Raw genomic sequence first — 16851 nt, 5'->3', positions numbered from 1 at the left:
GCCACACCTGCATTGTGTACGCAGCTGGTTTAATTATAGACATAATGTGTTTAGCATAGTATGTACAAAGCGGCATCACATCTGAACATCTCATTGGATGTATTTCCTGAGACCTGTTTGCTACTGTTCTTTCCTTTGTGACTGTCCTTACCTTTATGACTGTCCTTACAGAATATTTTTATTAATTAGTAATTTACCTAATTACTATTTTATATAGTTTTATTAATAGTAATATATCTAATTACTATTAGAGAATTAATTATATTTCAGCGCCTAGCTGAAACTGCAATCTTATTCCATCACATCTGGAAATGGGTGCACGCTCATAGCTCCTTTGCAATCTTATTCTGTCACATCTGGAAAGGGGTGCACGCTCATAGCTCTTTTTGAAGATAATTAGGCCTCACAGAAGGAGTCATGATCTACATTTCCTTGAACATCCAGAAAGCAGAAATGACGATACTGTGACTGACGGTGTCTGTGTTCTGAGGAGACTGTTTTGGTAAAATCAGTTTCTTAGCACCAAGTTCTTAGGTGACCGGTGGCACAGAACACCACTGGCATCACTGAACACAAACTGACTTGGGGTCTATAGGGTGATGGCAGTTGAGGGTTGACAGCAGTGCTGTAGGAACAAGACTCGAATCACAGAGAGAGCATCTACATGGAGCAGTGTGGTGATATATTTCCAGGCACACAATTTCTACAACAGGTCAACCGCAATTCTCACACAGCTAACCCCACCCTAAAGTGAATATTCAGTAAAAGAATCATATCTTTATTCCAAACCATCTGAATTCACTGATTTTTATAAATATGTTATTTTGTTCTATCAAATGAATTCCACTCCTGGATTCCTTAAAACAAGTCCTGCGCTACTCTGTAGGTAAAATGATCAATTTGCATAATTACTTCATTTCAAGTTATCAAACTGCTAAGGCAGCAAAATTCTTTAAGCTACTTTTTGCTAAACTCTAATCATTAAGTGAAACAATATTTTTCCCTCAAAAAAAGGTACCAGTTTCCTGGAAATATTCTTCATGGCTTTATTTCCTCTGCTAATTGATCCTGGTCATTTAATTCAATAACTTTTATAAACTTAAAATTATAAGAATTTAATTGACTTTTGCTTAGCTTCCAATTATGTCTAATTTGTTTCTATTCAGTCTCATTAAATCCAGTTATGGTTGGACTAATAGTAATTACTCCCAATAGTTAATGTACTTTAAAATAAGGACTCTGTCTTCCGTTATTTTCAAGTAATTTTTTATCAAGGTTAGGTAGGGCTTCCTAATCATATTAATACAAATGGTTTCCCATGTGCACGAGTAAGTTTGCATTTGGTGTGTCCACAGCCCCATGAAACTTAGCAAAGCTAGCAAGTCCCTAGACACAGAGCAGCCACTGCAGAGGTGGCCTCCCCATCGCATCGTTAATATCAGTTGTAATTGGCAGGCAATCACTTAGTTTCACATTTCATTACCCGAGTTATACAAATGCGTGAAAAAACCACAGTTTTAATAAAAGGGAGTAAAGGAGAATATGAGTAATATTCACAAACACCATTTGGAAGAGGTAGTATTTTCTCAGAAATGGTGCATTCCTGGAGCAAGGTCATTCTGTGTTTGGTTTGTTAGATATCTATTTCCATTTTGACAAACCACTGGAAAAGCCCAGCCTCACAAGGACTCTCCATGTGGGCGACCACACAAAGGGACACCCATAACACAAAATCAAAACAAGGGTGGTCCGGGCTTCACATTAAAGACTCATTACCAAGTTTTCTTAGAAGAGATAAAGACCACAAAGTTACTTTTATGTGATGAAAAACAGAGAGAAAGAGTAAATGGAACAATAAGTGTTAGGAAACAACAGTGAAAAACAAGCTGTGGAAAAAAATGAATGGAATTATGTTTTGCTTGGTATTGATTTCCTACACTGATATCAGAAAATACGGGAAAGAACAAAGTACATTTTTTTTGAGGCAAATAGAACATAAAACAAATGAGTGTTAAAGATTATTTTGCTGTGCTAACCAAAATATCTGTGCCGTGTTTCTTCCCTTTAAAAATGAGATTTTGTACAATTACATTTATATAAATTATTGAAATAAAATTGTAAAGAGGAGAACACACTTGGGGTTGCCAAGGGGAAGCGGTGGAGGAAAACGTGTCAGCGTGTCCGCAAAGATTGCAGGTTGGAGCCTGGTGGTGAGGCCACAGTTCTGTATCTTGACTATCGAGGTGTTAGTTACAGATCTACCCGAGATAAAAACACACAGAACACACATGCACACACACACATACACAAATGAATGTGTACAAAACTGCTGTGATCTGAGTAACCGTTTTGGATTGTACCTGTGTCAGTTTCCCGGTTTTGATACTGCTCTGTAGCTATGTAAGGTGTCACCGCTGGGAGAATTAGTGAAGAGTACCTAAGACATGCCTGTACCTTTTGCAACTTCCTATGAATCTATAATTATTTCAAAGGAAACTTGGAAGTCAAGTATAGCAGAACTAAATCCATCATTTCAAAGAGGAAAAAACTGAAGATTAATGAAATTATTGAAGAACATCAAATAATCAATAGTCCATATGAGAGCCGTATTCTGTCCACTCGCCGATTGGCTGTCATTTAGCCTTTTCCTGATGTGCCCTGGAGGACTTGAGCTCCCCTTGGATTGCCAAGGCCTGTAATGTTTAGTTGTTACTAACTTTGTACTGGACCCAAAAAAATGAAAAGTGATCGAATAATCATTTATAATAACAACCAGTACTTTTACTTATAAAGAGACAATAGTGGTAATGGATTTAAATATTTGGGGTAAAGAATAGGATCCAGGTAAGACAATACTGGCAAAATATAAAACAGAAAAAATAAGGAATCAGAAACATAAGTAGTTCAGTATTGTGAAAAAAATTCTGGATCTGAGAAGCAAAAGAACAGAGATTGCATTGCGTTTCTGCTCCAGACCTGCTGAATCACCTTAGGTGTATTGCATTTCTGTTCCAGACCTGCTGAATCACCTTAGGCAATGCATGCCCTTTCCCTGAATCTGTTTTCTTTTCTACAAACTAAAGTGAACTAGGTCATCTCCAAGGTCCCCCAAATATTCACACTTTCCGACTCTACATGTACTTCAGTTGAATTCCTAATTTCAGTCTGGATAATACGTGTGTGCTGCACCACAGGTGGTATGTGTAAACACTCACATTGGTCCTAAAAAATAATTAAATCTAGCATTTGGCAGCTGGAAGCCATTGCAATCTTTTAAGTATTCCTGAAGCTTATTTTATCAGTGTACCAAGATAAAATGCTAATAACATGGTAGATATAAAGTCTGTTAGCAACTATCAGTGCTGTGTTATCTCAGAAGACCTTGTAAGGATGATAAGAAATGGATCAAGTAAAACAGCCTGAATTGACCCCCAAGAGCCACTAAAATGATTAACTATTCCATTCATGAAAATTCACCATGGTCAAACTATCTAAACTTGCAGTTCCCGAGCTGACGTTATTCCAGTTCTTCATGGGACTATTAACTGCACCTTCATGTGGCTAAACATCATGAAGAACAGCAGCCTTAACAATGTATTGCCATTTCTTTATATATCTGTTTACACTTGTGATCATAACAATGTTAACTTTAATACTCTCACAAAAAAAAAAAATTTGAAAAAAATACCCCTTTTACAACATGAAGCTGAAGATCTAGGATTGCATCAACGATCAAAAGCTAAAAGGTAGTACCAGTAATCTCTGTTAGTGCTGCAAAAAGACATCAAGTTTAGTATCAACTTAATAAAAAAAGATAGTTCTTAACCAGCAACTGAACTTTAAAGTTATCATGTTGCTTGCAACTGAAATATGAGCCTATTCACAAACACAGACGATATTCACATGAACATTCCTGCCAAACTCTACCTGACCTCACCGTGAGAGTAAACCAGGAGGAGGGTAGAGATGATAGCTCTCCATATATAATGCTTGAATCTCCAGGAGGCAACAGAACAGGATCATTGCCCCACCATGGCTCCTTCCCATCTGTTTTGATCATCCAGGCAGACCTATAGTGAAGCAAAATGAAAGCACTAACAATTTCCTGGGCTGTATTTTTCTTAGTACCATACAGAGAAACACCTAGTCACACTGCCACTGACTGCATTCCCAACCCTGGATTTTGCATTCTCATGCCATGGGTTACAAAAGGCAAACAGCAATGTATATCCATCACTATCAGCAGATATAATTTTGCATTCTCATGCTGTGGGTTACAAAATGCAAACGGCAATGTATATCCATCACTATCATCAGATATAATGCATGAAAGACACTTGCTACGGATGGCTGATCATAACAATAACATGATCTGGGGCCATCAGAAGCCCTACTTGACTCTCATTTTCTCACATTTTTGCAGGCTGCTGGCTGACCTCCACCCCACTTCAGGAACAACAGGGTAGACTACAGCTGGGCCGATCCATAAACTCACCAGTAGCCCAGGAGATGGCCTGACGTGGAAAGTTCTGCACAAGCAGGAGCAGAACGAGCCGATAACTCCCTTTGCATTCTGTTTGTACTCTGTATGTTATTTTCACAGAGCAATACAAGCTTCTGCTGTACTGCACACACACATTACTAACTTTCTTTGCTGTCATGATGCTTAAGTATTTCAACTGCATTTTTAAGTAATATATCTTTCAAAACTTAGCTTAAAAATTGCATGATCTCCAGTTGTAGCTTCAATAGTCTGTTGAAAAGTTTGTCTAAGACAGTAGGCTTTAAACATTCAAATAACTCCTTGGTCCACTAGCTGGACCAATAAAGTTATGTTTGTTAGTGAAAAGCAGCTTTGTAACATTTTCCTGGAGATATTCAAATGAATAAAGGTGACCTGGACACTTAACCAACAGTGATGATGCTTTAAAAGTTAAATTATGTGAGTTTATGACTGGAGGACAAGTAGTTTACACAATTACACACGTTGATATCTGTCTAAATTCATACAGACGCACAGGCACACAGTGACAAATCACCACCACACTTTCACAGAGAAAGCATGATTGCTCACTGATCATCATGCTTGTCTATTAAATACTTACTAATTTTTGTACTAAAAACCAGCATCAAAGCTTGTACTGAACGAAATCACATGTAGTTAATACACTGTGGAAAGTGAAATTTGCACTGTGTCCATGAAGGAATTATATTATCTAACCAAAGCACAGTAACAAAAGTTCCTGCATATCAGAACCATGAAAAGCCAGGACTGCTTATATACTGCTGTAAGATTTTTATATTATTTGGGAGATGATACAACAGTACTTAAGAATAAACTGTGACAAGTTAACAACATACATTGTAAACGCTTGAGCAACAACTTTGAACAAAAATACATGGTGCACCTGTTGAGCCAACAGTTTCAATAAAATGTAATACCAATATGGTTTGGCTGTGCCCCCAACCAAACCTCATCTTCAATTGTAGTTCCCATAATCCCCGCGTGTCCTGGGAGGGACCCGGCAGACGGGAGTTGAATCATGGGGGTGGTTACTCCCTTGCCGTTCTGTGATAGAGCGAGTTCTCACGAGAGCTGATGGTTTTAAAGGGGGATTCCCCCTTTGCTTGGCACTTCTCTCTCCCGCCATGTGAAGAAGGACATGTTTGCTTCCCCTTCCGCTATAATTGTAAGCTTCCTGAGTCCTCCCCGGCCATGCAGAACTGTGAGTCAATTAAAACTCTTTTCTTTGTAAATTACCCAGTCTCAGGTATTTCTTCATGGCAGTATGAGAATGGACTAATATGAATACTTTAAAAAAACTGACCCAGAAGAAAACAAGAACACAGGGAAAGAGTGGCAAAGAACAGATGGGAAACTAAAAAACAAATAGTAAAATAGTAGACTTAAAGCCAGCCATATTGTTAATTACATTAAATGCAAATGGGCTAAACACTATTTTTTAAAAAAGAAATTTTCATATTGGATAAAAATTCAAGAACTTATAAAATGCTATCTACAAAAAATTCACTTTAGATATAAGACAGATATAGGATAAAAACAAAAGAATTAAAACAGATGTACAATACAAAAACTAATACAAAAATCCGAAATGGTATTACTAATATCAGATAAAGTTGACTTAGGATAAAATATATTATTAGCAATAAAAAGACATATTTCATAATGACAAAGAATAAATTTATCAAGAACATATATCATAAATATGTACAAACCTAATAATACAACTTCAAAATGTATGCAGCAAAAACTAACAAAACTTAGAGAAGAAATAGATTTCAACGCTTTTCTTTTGAAAATTGATAGAAGTAGCCTTTAGTCAGTAAGGATAATGAATATTCATAATGCTATCAAATATTGACCTAGTTGACAGCATAGCACACATTTTTTTTTTCATTTGCATGTGGTAAATTCACCAAGATGGGACATACCTCTATTTACTGCTATTTAAATCTCAGTACATTTAGAACTATTGGTATCGTGAACTTAATTTTCTGACTGAAATAAAAAATAACAAGTTATTTTAAGTTTGCTAAATATTTGGAAATTAAGCAACACATTTCTAAATAACCCATGAGTCAGAGAAAAACATAAGGAAAGCTTGCAAATATTTTAAACTTGATGATAAAGTCACAACATACTAGAATTTGTGGAATGCGGCAAAGCAGTGCTTAAAGTGATATATATAAATATATTTTTTAATGCTTATATTATAAAAGAAGAAAAGTCTAAAGTCAATTCTCTAAGCTACCACCTCTAAAAAACTAGAAAACTAGAAAAAAGGAACAAATTATTCCCAAGAAGAAGAAATGAAAGAATAAAGATAGAAGAAAAAACCTGATGACATAGAAAACCAAAACAACAGAGAAAAATCAGTGAAACCGAAAGCTGGTTTGTTGGAGGCCGAAAGAATGAGGGTCGTGATGAACTCAGTGTTCCACTGGAGGCTACAGGAGTAACAGCAAGCTGTTCTCATGCGAGCAGGATGTTGGCAAACTGGCAAACTGCGGCTGCCCAGAAGGAGTGCTGCAGGCAGTCACGCCCCAAGCACAGTGTTGCTTGTGATTAGGCACATCTGAAGCCTGTGAGCAATCATGTGAACCTGCGATAAACCAAGCAGCTGACGAACTGTTACCTCCTCCTCCCTGCTCTTTCTACCCAGTAAATACGAAGGGCTGTAGAAGCTCAGGGCGGCCTTTGCTCATTAGAAGCAAGGAGCCCCCGATCCCTTCTTTAAAACAAATCCTTTTTTCATTGTCTTCATTTCTGCATTCGTCCCCCTTCATTCAGTCCCACAGTCACTATGACACTGGTTCTTTTAAAAGATTAATAAAGTTGGCAAATGCTTAGATTGATTAAGAAAAGACAAGAGAGAAGAAAGACACAAATTATCAAATCAGGGATAAAGAAAAGGACAACATCACTAATGCCAAGGGCTTTAAGGAGTTAACAAGGGGATATTATGAACAACTTTATGCCAATACATTCAACAAATTAGATATATCAACAAATTTCTTAAAAGACATATAAATAAAATATGGGTAAAAGACTTGAACAGACACTACATGCAAACAGATATATGAAAGGCCAATAACCACATAAAAAGATGCTCCGTGTCATTAGACTTCAAGGAAATTCATATTTAAACTACAGGAAGATTCCATTTCACATCCACTAGAATTATTACAATTGAAAAGAGAGAAAATCAAGTGCTGGTGAGGCTGTGGAGCCACTGGAAAATGAATACATTGCTGGTGGCAGTCAAAACGGTAGAACTACTTTGGAAAACGGTGGGTTGGGTAGTTTTTTATATAGTTAAAAATATCAAAAGTCCCAGCAACTCTATTCCTTAGATATTTACCCAAGAAAATACAAACATCTCTACACAAAGGCCTATGTAAGAATGCTCACGTAACAGCTCCATTATGACAGCTAATAATCGGAAACAATCAAAATATCCCTCAGCATGTGAACTGTGGCATCTGAGACTCAGCAGTAAACGGAACGATACAGTAAAATAAGACAAAACGGAAAGAACTACTGATGCATCCGCAACTTGGATGAATGTCAATGCCTTATGCTCAGAGCTAAGATGGAATGTTTGTGTCCCTCAAAAAACTCCCATGTTGAAATGTAACCCCCAAGCTAATGATTTTAGGATGTGGGGCCTTTGAGACGTGTTGGGTCATGAGGGTGGAGACCTTGTGAATGAGACTAATGCCCTTAAATTACCAGAGAGGACTCCTTTCTCCCATCCATCATAAGAAGACACAGCAAAAAGATGACCATCTATGGACCAAGAAATTGTCCCTCATCAGACACTGAACCTGCTGAGGCTTTGGGATTTTCAGTTTCTATAACCATGAGCAATAAATTCCTGTGGTTTCTAAGCTGCCCAGTCTATGGCAATTTGTGATAGCAGCCTGAATGGACTGAGGCATTGAGTACAAGAAGCCAGACACAGAAGGGTCATCCTGCATGAAACCAAACACATTAAACTCCAGAACAGGCAAAGCAGATTCACACCAGTGTTAACACATGAGTCCAAACACATTAAATTCTAGAACAGGCAAAGCAGATTCCCCAGTGTTAACACATGAGTCCAAACACATTAAATTCTAGAACAGGCAAAGCAGATTCACACCAGTGTTAACACATGAGTCCAAACACATTAAATTCTAGAACAGGCAAAGCAGATTCACACCAGTGTTAACACATGAGTCCAAACACATTAAACTCTAGAACAGGCAAAGCAGATTCACACCAGTGTTAACACATGAGTCCAAACACATTAAACTCTAGAACAGGCAAAGCAGATTCACACCAGTGTTAACACATGTGTCCAAACACATTAAACTCTAGAACAGGCAAAGCAGATTCACACCAGTGTTAACACATGAGTCCAAACACATTAAACTCTAGAACAGGCAAAGCAGATTCACACCAGTGTAACACCAGTCAGTGATTGTCTGGAGCTGGAAATAAGGGGGTTAACTCTGAAGAAACATGAAGGAAATTTTTGGAGAGGGGAAATGTTCTATACCTTGATTTTAGTGGTAGTTATACGGATATAAACATGTCCAGTCTCGGGTAGTTACACAGATATAAACGTGTCAAATCTCATGAAACTGTACCCTTAAATGCGTGTATTTTAATGTATCTAAATTAGCCCCGGTGAAGTGGTTTTATTTTAAAAGGTTTAAACCATTTGACCACATGCATGCTCAGAATAATAGACACTTTCCATAAACTCTTATTCAGTATATTCAGTTCAAATAAATAGTGTACTTCAACATCACCTACTGCAGAAGTTCTAAATTTTTATTTTAAAATTAAGACAACAAATGTATTGAAATGTAGTTCTTAAAATACATGTATCCTAGGCTGAATGAAGAGAAAGGACCATGTCATTCCCAGGAGGGCAGAAAGGGATCCTTCCACGGCATTCAAGTCAGTCTGCAGTCTCCTGCTCCGGCTGCCCGAGAGGAGACCTGGCACTGATCCTAACAATCTACAGGCTGAAAAAGGCACTGGGAGAAAAACTGCAGGAGCAGGGGTTTCTACTGAGGTTGAAGCAGTCAAAGAAGAGGTGGGACATGGTATCTTTACATCCAACATCGATATCAACGTATTCTTCAATCCCGATGGCAATCTACAAGCACGTTAAGTCTCCATCAATTGAGAAAATATTTAAGAGATATCATTACAGTTTACTTTAAAAAAAAAAAAAACTAGCATTCAAAGAAACAAAAATTTAACACACGTAGGGGTTATAAAATTATTAATAAACTTTCAGAATAACTGCCTTTGGGTGTTTAAACATAAGCTGGAAAATCCATCAGAAAGTGAGGCAAGGAGAGCTCTTTTGCTTCTTCTTAACCTATGGAACAAGCACCTACTTCCTCCACACCCTCTCACCAGGGCCAGGAAGTAAATCACTTTACAGATATAAGCTTTAGGTTTTTCTGCCTCTGTTAGCCTGGGTTGTTTATCAAAAGCAGAGCCCAGGGTAAGCACCTGGATGCAGGTAGTTTATTTTGTAATCAGTCCCTGGAGATAGGAGTGAAAGTCTTGAAAAAGTGAAAGAGGGAAAGAGAAAAAATCAATTAAAAGGTGTATTACCTAACAGATCCCACTGTAGGCACTAAAGTTAATCCCATTGGGACACTAAAACACACTCAAAATACATATCTCATTATTTAAAAATACATACTCAAAATACACATCTCATTATTAAAAAAATACACTCAAAATACATCTCATTATTAAAAAATACACACTCAAAATACACATCTCATTATTAAAAAATACTCAAAATACATATCTCATTATTTTAAAAATCAGTGTTTTGACTATGTCTTGGGTTAAATTAAAAGAAACTATGCGTTCCTATGATATTTGATGGAAATACTTTAATATGGTTGATATGGTTTGGCTGTATCCCCACCCAAATCTCATCTTGAATTCCCATGTGTTGGTGGGAGGGACCAGTGAGAGGTAACTGAATCATGGGGCGGGTCTTTCCTGAGCTGTTCTCGTGACAGTAAGTCTCACGAGATCTGACGGTTATTATAAAGGGGAGTTTTGCTGCACAAGCTCTTTTTGCCTGGCTCCTTCTTGCCTTCTGCCATGATTGTGAGGCTTCCCCAGTCACATGGAACTGGAAGTCCAACTAAACCATTTCCTTCTGTAAATTGCCCAGTCTTGGGTATGTCTTTATCAGCAGCGTGAAAACAGTCTAATACAATGATATCACCAGAATTTGACTCCACAAAGGCCAAAGGATTTTTCTATTGTCTTAAGGAAGAGGTGGAATCCCCACCTCCATCCCGTATTTATTTGTAAAGTAAACACCACCCGGATCCTCCTTCTGGTTACAAAGGAGAGATTAAAGAAATTTGCTTCAATACCTCTAATGCTGTGTGACTTCGGGGTAGCTATACACTTTCTCCGTGCCCTAGTTTTTTGTCTTCAAATTAAAGTATTGGACTATATCACCTCAAACCCCATCTGAAAAATTCTATTCAGGAATATTTTACTTTACATTTAAGTGTCAGTCTACTAACAGAATATTTACTGTTGTTCTTAAATATCTCCTCAGTTGATAGAGTCTTCTGAAAATGCTGGTAGGGTGTCAATGAGTTTGGCAAATATGCACATATCATTGTCAGAGATTTAAAATTTACTCTCCACTGACTTTCCATAGACTTTATAGTCTGTACCAAGTCTAGCCCTTGTGTCATGTGTATTTTTTCACCAATTAGTCTGACAACCATTTGAGTACAGAGCTGTGTCTTGAACACCTCTACTGTCCTCTTTAACCATAGATAGTCCTGTCACCACTAGAAGGGCTTAATATTCATTAATAAATGCAATAGTGCAATAGGATTGAAAGTAACTTTTCCAAAACATACGGCAAATTAATTCCCCATTCAATTCCACATTCCTTTCAACAAATACATTAAACAATATTAGATACTGGGCATCTAAAAGATATTTACTGCACTGTCAGAGTTTTCACTGCAAATAATGTGAAAAAACAAGTGTGGCATTAAAATTATAAGTCTGAATATTTTGAATATGTCTTGGGTTAAATGAAAAGAAGACTACATGTCACAATAATATCTGGTCAGAAGACTTAAAAATAATTACGTTAACATAATTACTTTAAGAATTTCTGCGTTGTGCAGGCTCCTCTCATCAAGATAAAAGAGAAGGTTGAAGACTACTAATTTTCTGGTGACTCGAAAAAAACAGACTATTGAAGATCAACCTGAGGAGAACTCATTTACGTTTAAGACTGTACATGCTTTATGTTTTTAATCATAATTACAGTTCTTTATGTTTACTTTAAGGAAGAAGAAATGTGTTGCTTTTTTCATTGTTATTATTGTTGTTTTGTGTTTTTTTCTTTTCCCCTCTTTTTTTTTTTTTTTTTTTTTTTTTTTTTTTTTTTTTTTTTGGTCGTTTCTGTCTTTGTCTGAATCTCCCAGGCAAGCAGGCAAGTCACCTATACCCCCATGCAGTATGGCTCCATGATACCCCCAAGGCCCAGCAAAGACGCTTGGCATAGGAAATAGGATCGGCTCATTGGGCTATAGAGTATGTGTTGTTTAAGGAACTGAATTTTCTCACTTAACCTGTAAATCAACTTGTCAGCTTCGTTTTGACTAACCCACACTCTGAAAACAAATTCACCACCTTTGTGCTAATTTGCCCCAGTGTTTTCACATCAGAATTTTTTGTCTAATTTAATTCCTGCAGATCTGCTTGAAATCAAGATAATCTATAGCAGTCTCTGCTTCAAACAAAATAGAAAACTTTTTTCTTCTACAAAAAGGGGTGCCCTCAATTTTATGATTGGGGTCCACATGTGAAATTATTCTTATAAAGCAAAATAAAAAGTACCAAAAACCATCTATTTGGGGTGATTTTATTAATAACAGTATTTTTACCTTGAAGTCTTCAAAGTGCTTTCAGATTTGTCATTTCATTTGACTTCTGTAATTATATAAAGAGCCGAGTATTAATATACCAGTTTTATAGATGTAAAAACTGAGACAGAAACAGGTTAGTAACTTGCTGAAGTTTGTTCAACTTGCAAGTGAGGGGCAACCAATCAGGACTTCTCTGTTCAGAAGCTCAATGTGAAAGGGCCTCTAGAATCCAAAGAGACTCAACATTGCACATTGAAAATCAATATAGCCGGCAATCTCAGTGCCTTGAGGGGCCAGTGCAGTTGGAACTCTTGAGGCCAGGAGTTTGAGAACAGCCTGGACAACATAGCAAGACCCCAACTCTATGAACAACAACAACAACAACAAAATTAGCTGGAGGTGGTTGTGCATACCTGTAGTTACAGCTACTCAGGAGGCTTAGGCAGGAAGACTGCTTAAGCCCAGGAGCTGAAGGCTGCAGTGAGCTATGACCGCACAAACGCACTGTTGGCTGCGCAGCAGAGACCCTGTCTCTACTTTTTTTTAAATCAATACAATCAGCGCTGCCCACCCTAGCACATTAAATCCCCCCATTCCCTGTGTCCATCTCTAACCTTGGGCCTGTCTCTTCATCCAATTTTCCTGTTTTTTTCCCAGACTTCCAAGCAAAATGGAAGGAAATCGTATAACAGCATAAGCATCCTCCGTTTTCTGGGTCACATTCCCTCAGAAAGTACTTACTGAGCATCTGCTGTATCAGCTGTGGCCAGTGTAGCTCTTGAACAAGACAGACAAAATTCTCATGCTTCTACAAGGGTCATATTTGGTCTTCATTTCTCTACCATTTGTAACATTTTATTTGTCTTTTATTGGAAACCCTTCAAATCCTTTCTGAAGTAGATATAGTTGAAATAAGGATGCAAGTTGAGACTGAGTTATTTCTCTTGCAAATTCGTAGATATTCTAGTGAATACCTCATTTTGTTTTTCTGTTTGTTTGGAGGGAAGGGGTAGTTCCTGCTTGCTACTTTTCTTTCTCACTGTGCCATGATTTAAGTTCCTTCATTCATCGTGTTGGCTGTCTTGAAGATAGATCCAGAAACCTGCCTCACACTGGAAGCAGCAAGGGCTTTTCCTCGCCGGCTCCTGTGCAGCTCTTGGGCAGGCGTGTGACCAGCCCGTGGCTGTCGGTCACTCTCCCTCCAGGCTCGGACACTTGATCAGTGAAGAGAGAACAGCAGAGGCACGTGGTGTTTATCACAGCAACAGCGTGCTCAGAGAACCCTTCTTGCCCAGAGATCAATGCAGGGTCCTTGCTTCCCGAGTCCCTTTGATTTCCATTTCCAAGCCTAGTTTCTCAGCTTCCAGTTTATTCTTTGAGCCTTGCTCTCACTGCTGCCACCAATATTTTTCAGGCATTTCCCCTTTCCTTTCATGTTATTTTCAGATGGTTGCAACTAAAGACCTTAAGTGACACAACTACGCCCTGCTACTCCCAACTATCCAAACTCACCTGGGCCCTGCTACTCCCAACTATCCAAACTCACCTGGGCTATTGCCAACTATCCAAACTCACCTGGGCCCTGCTACTCCCAACTATCCAAACTCACCTGGGCCCTGCTACTCCCGGTGTCCCCAGTGAGAAAGAATACACCAAGCCCCACAGGAGGGGTCGGAGCTCCTTAGGAAAGGGAGGAGACCACCCCTCATATTGTCTTATGCCCAATTTCTGTGTCCAAAGAAAGAAGAAGTAAAAACTAAAAGGCAGAAATGAAATCCACAGGCAGACAGCCCGGCGCCGCGCCCTGGGCCTGGTAGTTAAAGATCGACCCCTGACCTGACCGGTTCTGTTATCTATAGATTACAGACATTGTATAGAAAAGCACTGTGAAAATCCCTGTTTTGTTCTGATCTAATTACCGGTGCATGCAGCCCCCAGTCACGTACCCCCTGCCTCCTCAATCGATCACAACCCTCTCACGTGGACCCCCCTTAGAGTTGTGAGCCCTTAAGAAGGACAGGAATTGCTCACTCAGGGAGCTCGGTTGTTGGAGACGTGAGTCTTGCCGAAGCTTCCGGCCGAATAAAGCCCTTTCTTCTTTAACTCAGTGTCTGAGGAGTTTTGTCTACAGCTTGTCCTGCTACCAGTCAGCCCTGGACACTCAAATTCTCTTATGCAATAAGCACTCTATAAATATTGGTGAAAGGAAAGGGGTGGAAAGGAGGAGGGAAGAGACGAAAGGGCAAAGAAAGAGAGGAAAAGAAGGAAAGGAGGGTGGGAGGGAGGAAGGAAGAAAGAGAGAGGGAGCAAGAAGGGAGGGAAGAAGGGGAAAATGTAGGGTGGGTGGGCAGGAGGAAGGGAGAGAGTCAAAGATAAAGGGAGGAAAAGGAGGGCAAGGGGAGGGGGAGGGAAAAACACAAGGGCATGGGAATAAATCCCAAGTGACCATTTCTGGCAAAAAATGCTGAGTTAAAAAAATCACTAGAGGACCACCCCTTCGTTTAGGTACATGCTATCTCTTAAAAGAACAGATTAAAAGAACAGAGAAATTATAGTTTATATATTTTACATGAATATTGAGGAAAATAAGGATCTGAAGGATTGCAGAGAAATATATGAAAATACAAAATTAAGTGCCTAAATTCAGAAAAGCTGGTAAATATTAATGAAGTAAAATAGCAGGCAAAGAAATGTGGGATGGGAGTGTGACTTAGAACGTAGACCAGAATAAGAGAATTAAAAGTTATTTTAAAGCTAGTTGAAGGCTGAGGGTGGAAAGCCATAGGATTCCTGCTTTTTTCTGTCTGTGCTACTTTGGCAAGTATAGTGCATAAAAGACATAAGGAGGATTGAGAAAATCATGTCTGATCTTTGTACTCAAATGAAATTTTATCCAAAACCAAAAAACAAAAACAAGAGTGAGAGACAGAACTTTTTCTATGGGTTTCCCCTGTGGAAATCTCCCTATAGACACTTTACGTGTTCTTTGATCATTTGGCTGGTTGGATTTCTATTACCTCAAACAATTTTCTCTCTCGCCTTGCTGTTTGCTAACTGACGTTTTCATTGCAGAGGCCTTCTATCCCCCGGGTACCAATTCCCGATTAATGGAAAGATATCATCTCTCGACATGGTAACCTCCAGGTTTTATTGATGCTGCTTTGAGCACACATCGGTTATGCAACCCAGGGCCTCATGTTTGCTCATCTGTTTTCATTTTGTGGTATAGAAACTTTACATGTCCAGCCACTACTAAGCAGAAACACGAATAAGCAATTATCTGCTAAACTGATGTTTCCCAGATGCAAGTGATTTAATGATTTTATTAACCCTTGGAGTGGCATGTTATTCAGTCTCCACGGCAGGTGAATATTCGGTAGGAAACGCAGCTCCTATACACACACGGCTGTCATTTAAAATTAAAGGGAAAAATGAAAATGTCTCTCCAGTCAAACAAGTCCCTTTTTAGCGTTTTTACATATTACGAAATATAAATCTAAAGCAACTTTTAGGTTGTTTACAGAAAACAAAACGTTATCTTTAAATCTAGGGCTTAAAATGAATAGAGGTAAATCTAGTTGTCTTAATCAAAATAACTGCCATAGGAACTACATATAATTAGCATCCAAATAAAATCCTTAGTCTACTCTATACAGGAAAGTAATATAAATATTAGGAAAATATCAGTTCTATCACATGTCTTCTCAAGATCACATTTAAACTCTCGATCTTTGTCATTTCAAGCACAAGCCAAAATACAAGCCAAACCACAAGCAAATCATGAGGATAAGGCTGAATTTTAAATCTTGATTCCAAAAGCCCCTCTCCTATTCTGGTTGGAAAAATAACAAAGCTATGTTCTGTCTTTTGTCACTGCACATTTAGGCCACAATCACTCGAGTGTTTCACCAACAATGAGCCCAGCACAAGGTACCAGGAGGCAATGGGCAGGCAACCTCCGGACAGCTTATTCCAGCACATACTCTGAGCACAGCACAAGGTACCAGGAGGCAATGGGCAGGCAACCTCTGGACAGCTTATTCCAGGACGCACTCACACAAAACAAAACTCTGCCAGAGCCAAGCCCCTTTTGGCTTCTTCCTGACTTTGTACAATCTTACTCCTCATTTAATTTCTCCATCCTGTTCCCTTCCCTCTGCCCCTAGTAGCCCCTGTGACTCACATAAGCCTTTCTCAGGCCAGCAGGCAGTGGGAGCCTCACCCAGCCTGGGGCCAGCAGCGGATGAACCAGGAGTGAGGCCCGGGTCCCAGCAGTAACCAGAGGTGACAGGGCAAGGGCCACAGTTTGAAGACGAGACTTCTGACCACATGGAGAGAAAATTAGCACCAACCTATACCCTTTGCACAGGGTACAGTAGAGTCACCAAATCA

The 16851-nt window shown here is 38.8% G+C and overlaps 1 long non-coding RNA gene across 1 annotated transcript; it reads right to left on the bottom strand.

The window, feature by feature from the left end:
- Positions 1 to 8639: 8639 nt before the first annotated feature.
- LOC105466522 (uncharacterized) lies at positions 8640 to 16607 on the bottom strand. The gene is made up of 3 exons (XR_978224.2): positions 13201 to 16607; positions 12478 to 12523; positions 8640 to 9674 (listed from the first exon to the last, which is right to left on the bottom strand). It is a non-coding gene; the product is annotated as an uncharacterized lncRNA (long non-coding RNA).
- Positions 16608 to 16851: the final 244 nt, after the last annotated feature.

Source organism: Macaca nemestrina, chromosome 3 (genome assembly GCF_043159975.1).
Source record: "Macaca nemestrina isolate mMacNem1 chromosome 3, mMacNem.hap1, whole genome shotgun sequence".
NCBI classification, from domain to species: Eukaryota; Metazoa; Chordata; class Mammalia; order Primates; family Cercopithecidae; genus Macaca; species Macaca nemestrina.
Note: the sequence above shows the minus strand (reverse complement) of the source record. Positions and strands in the feature narration are given on the sequence as shown.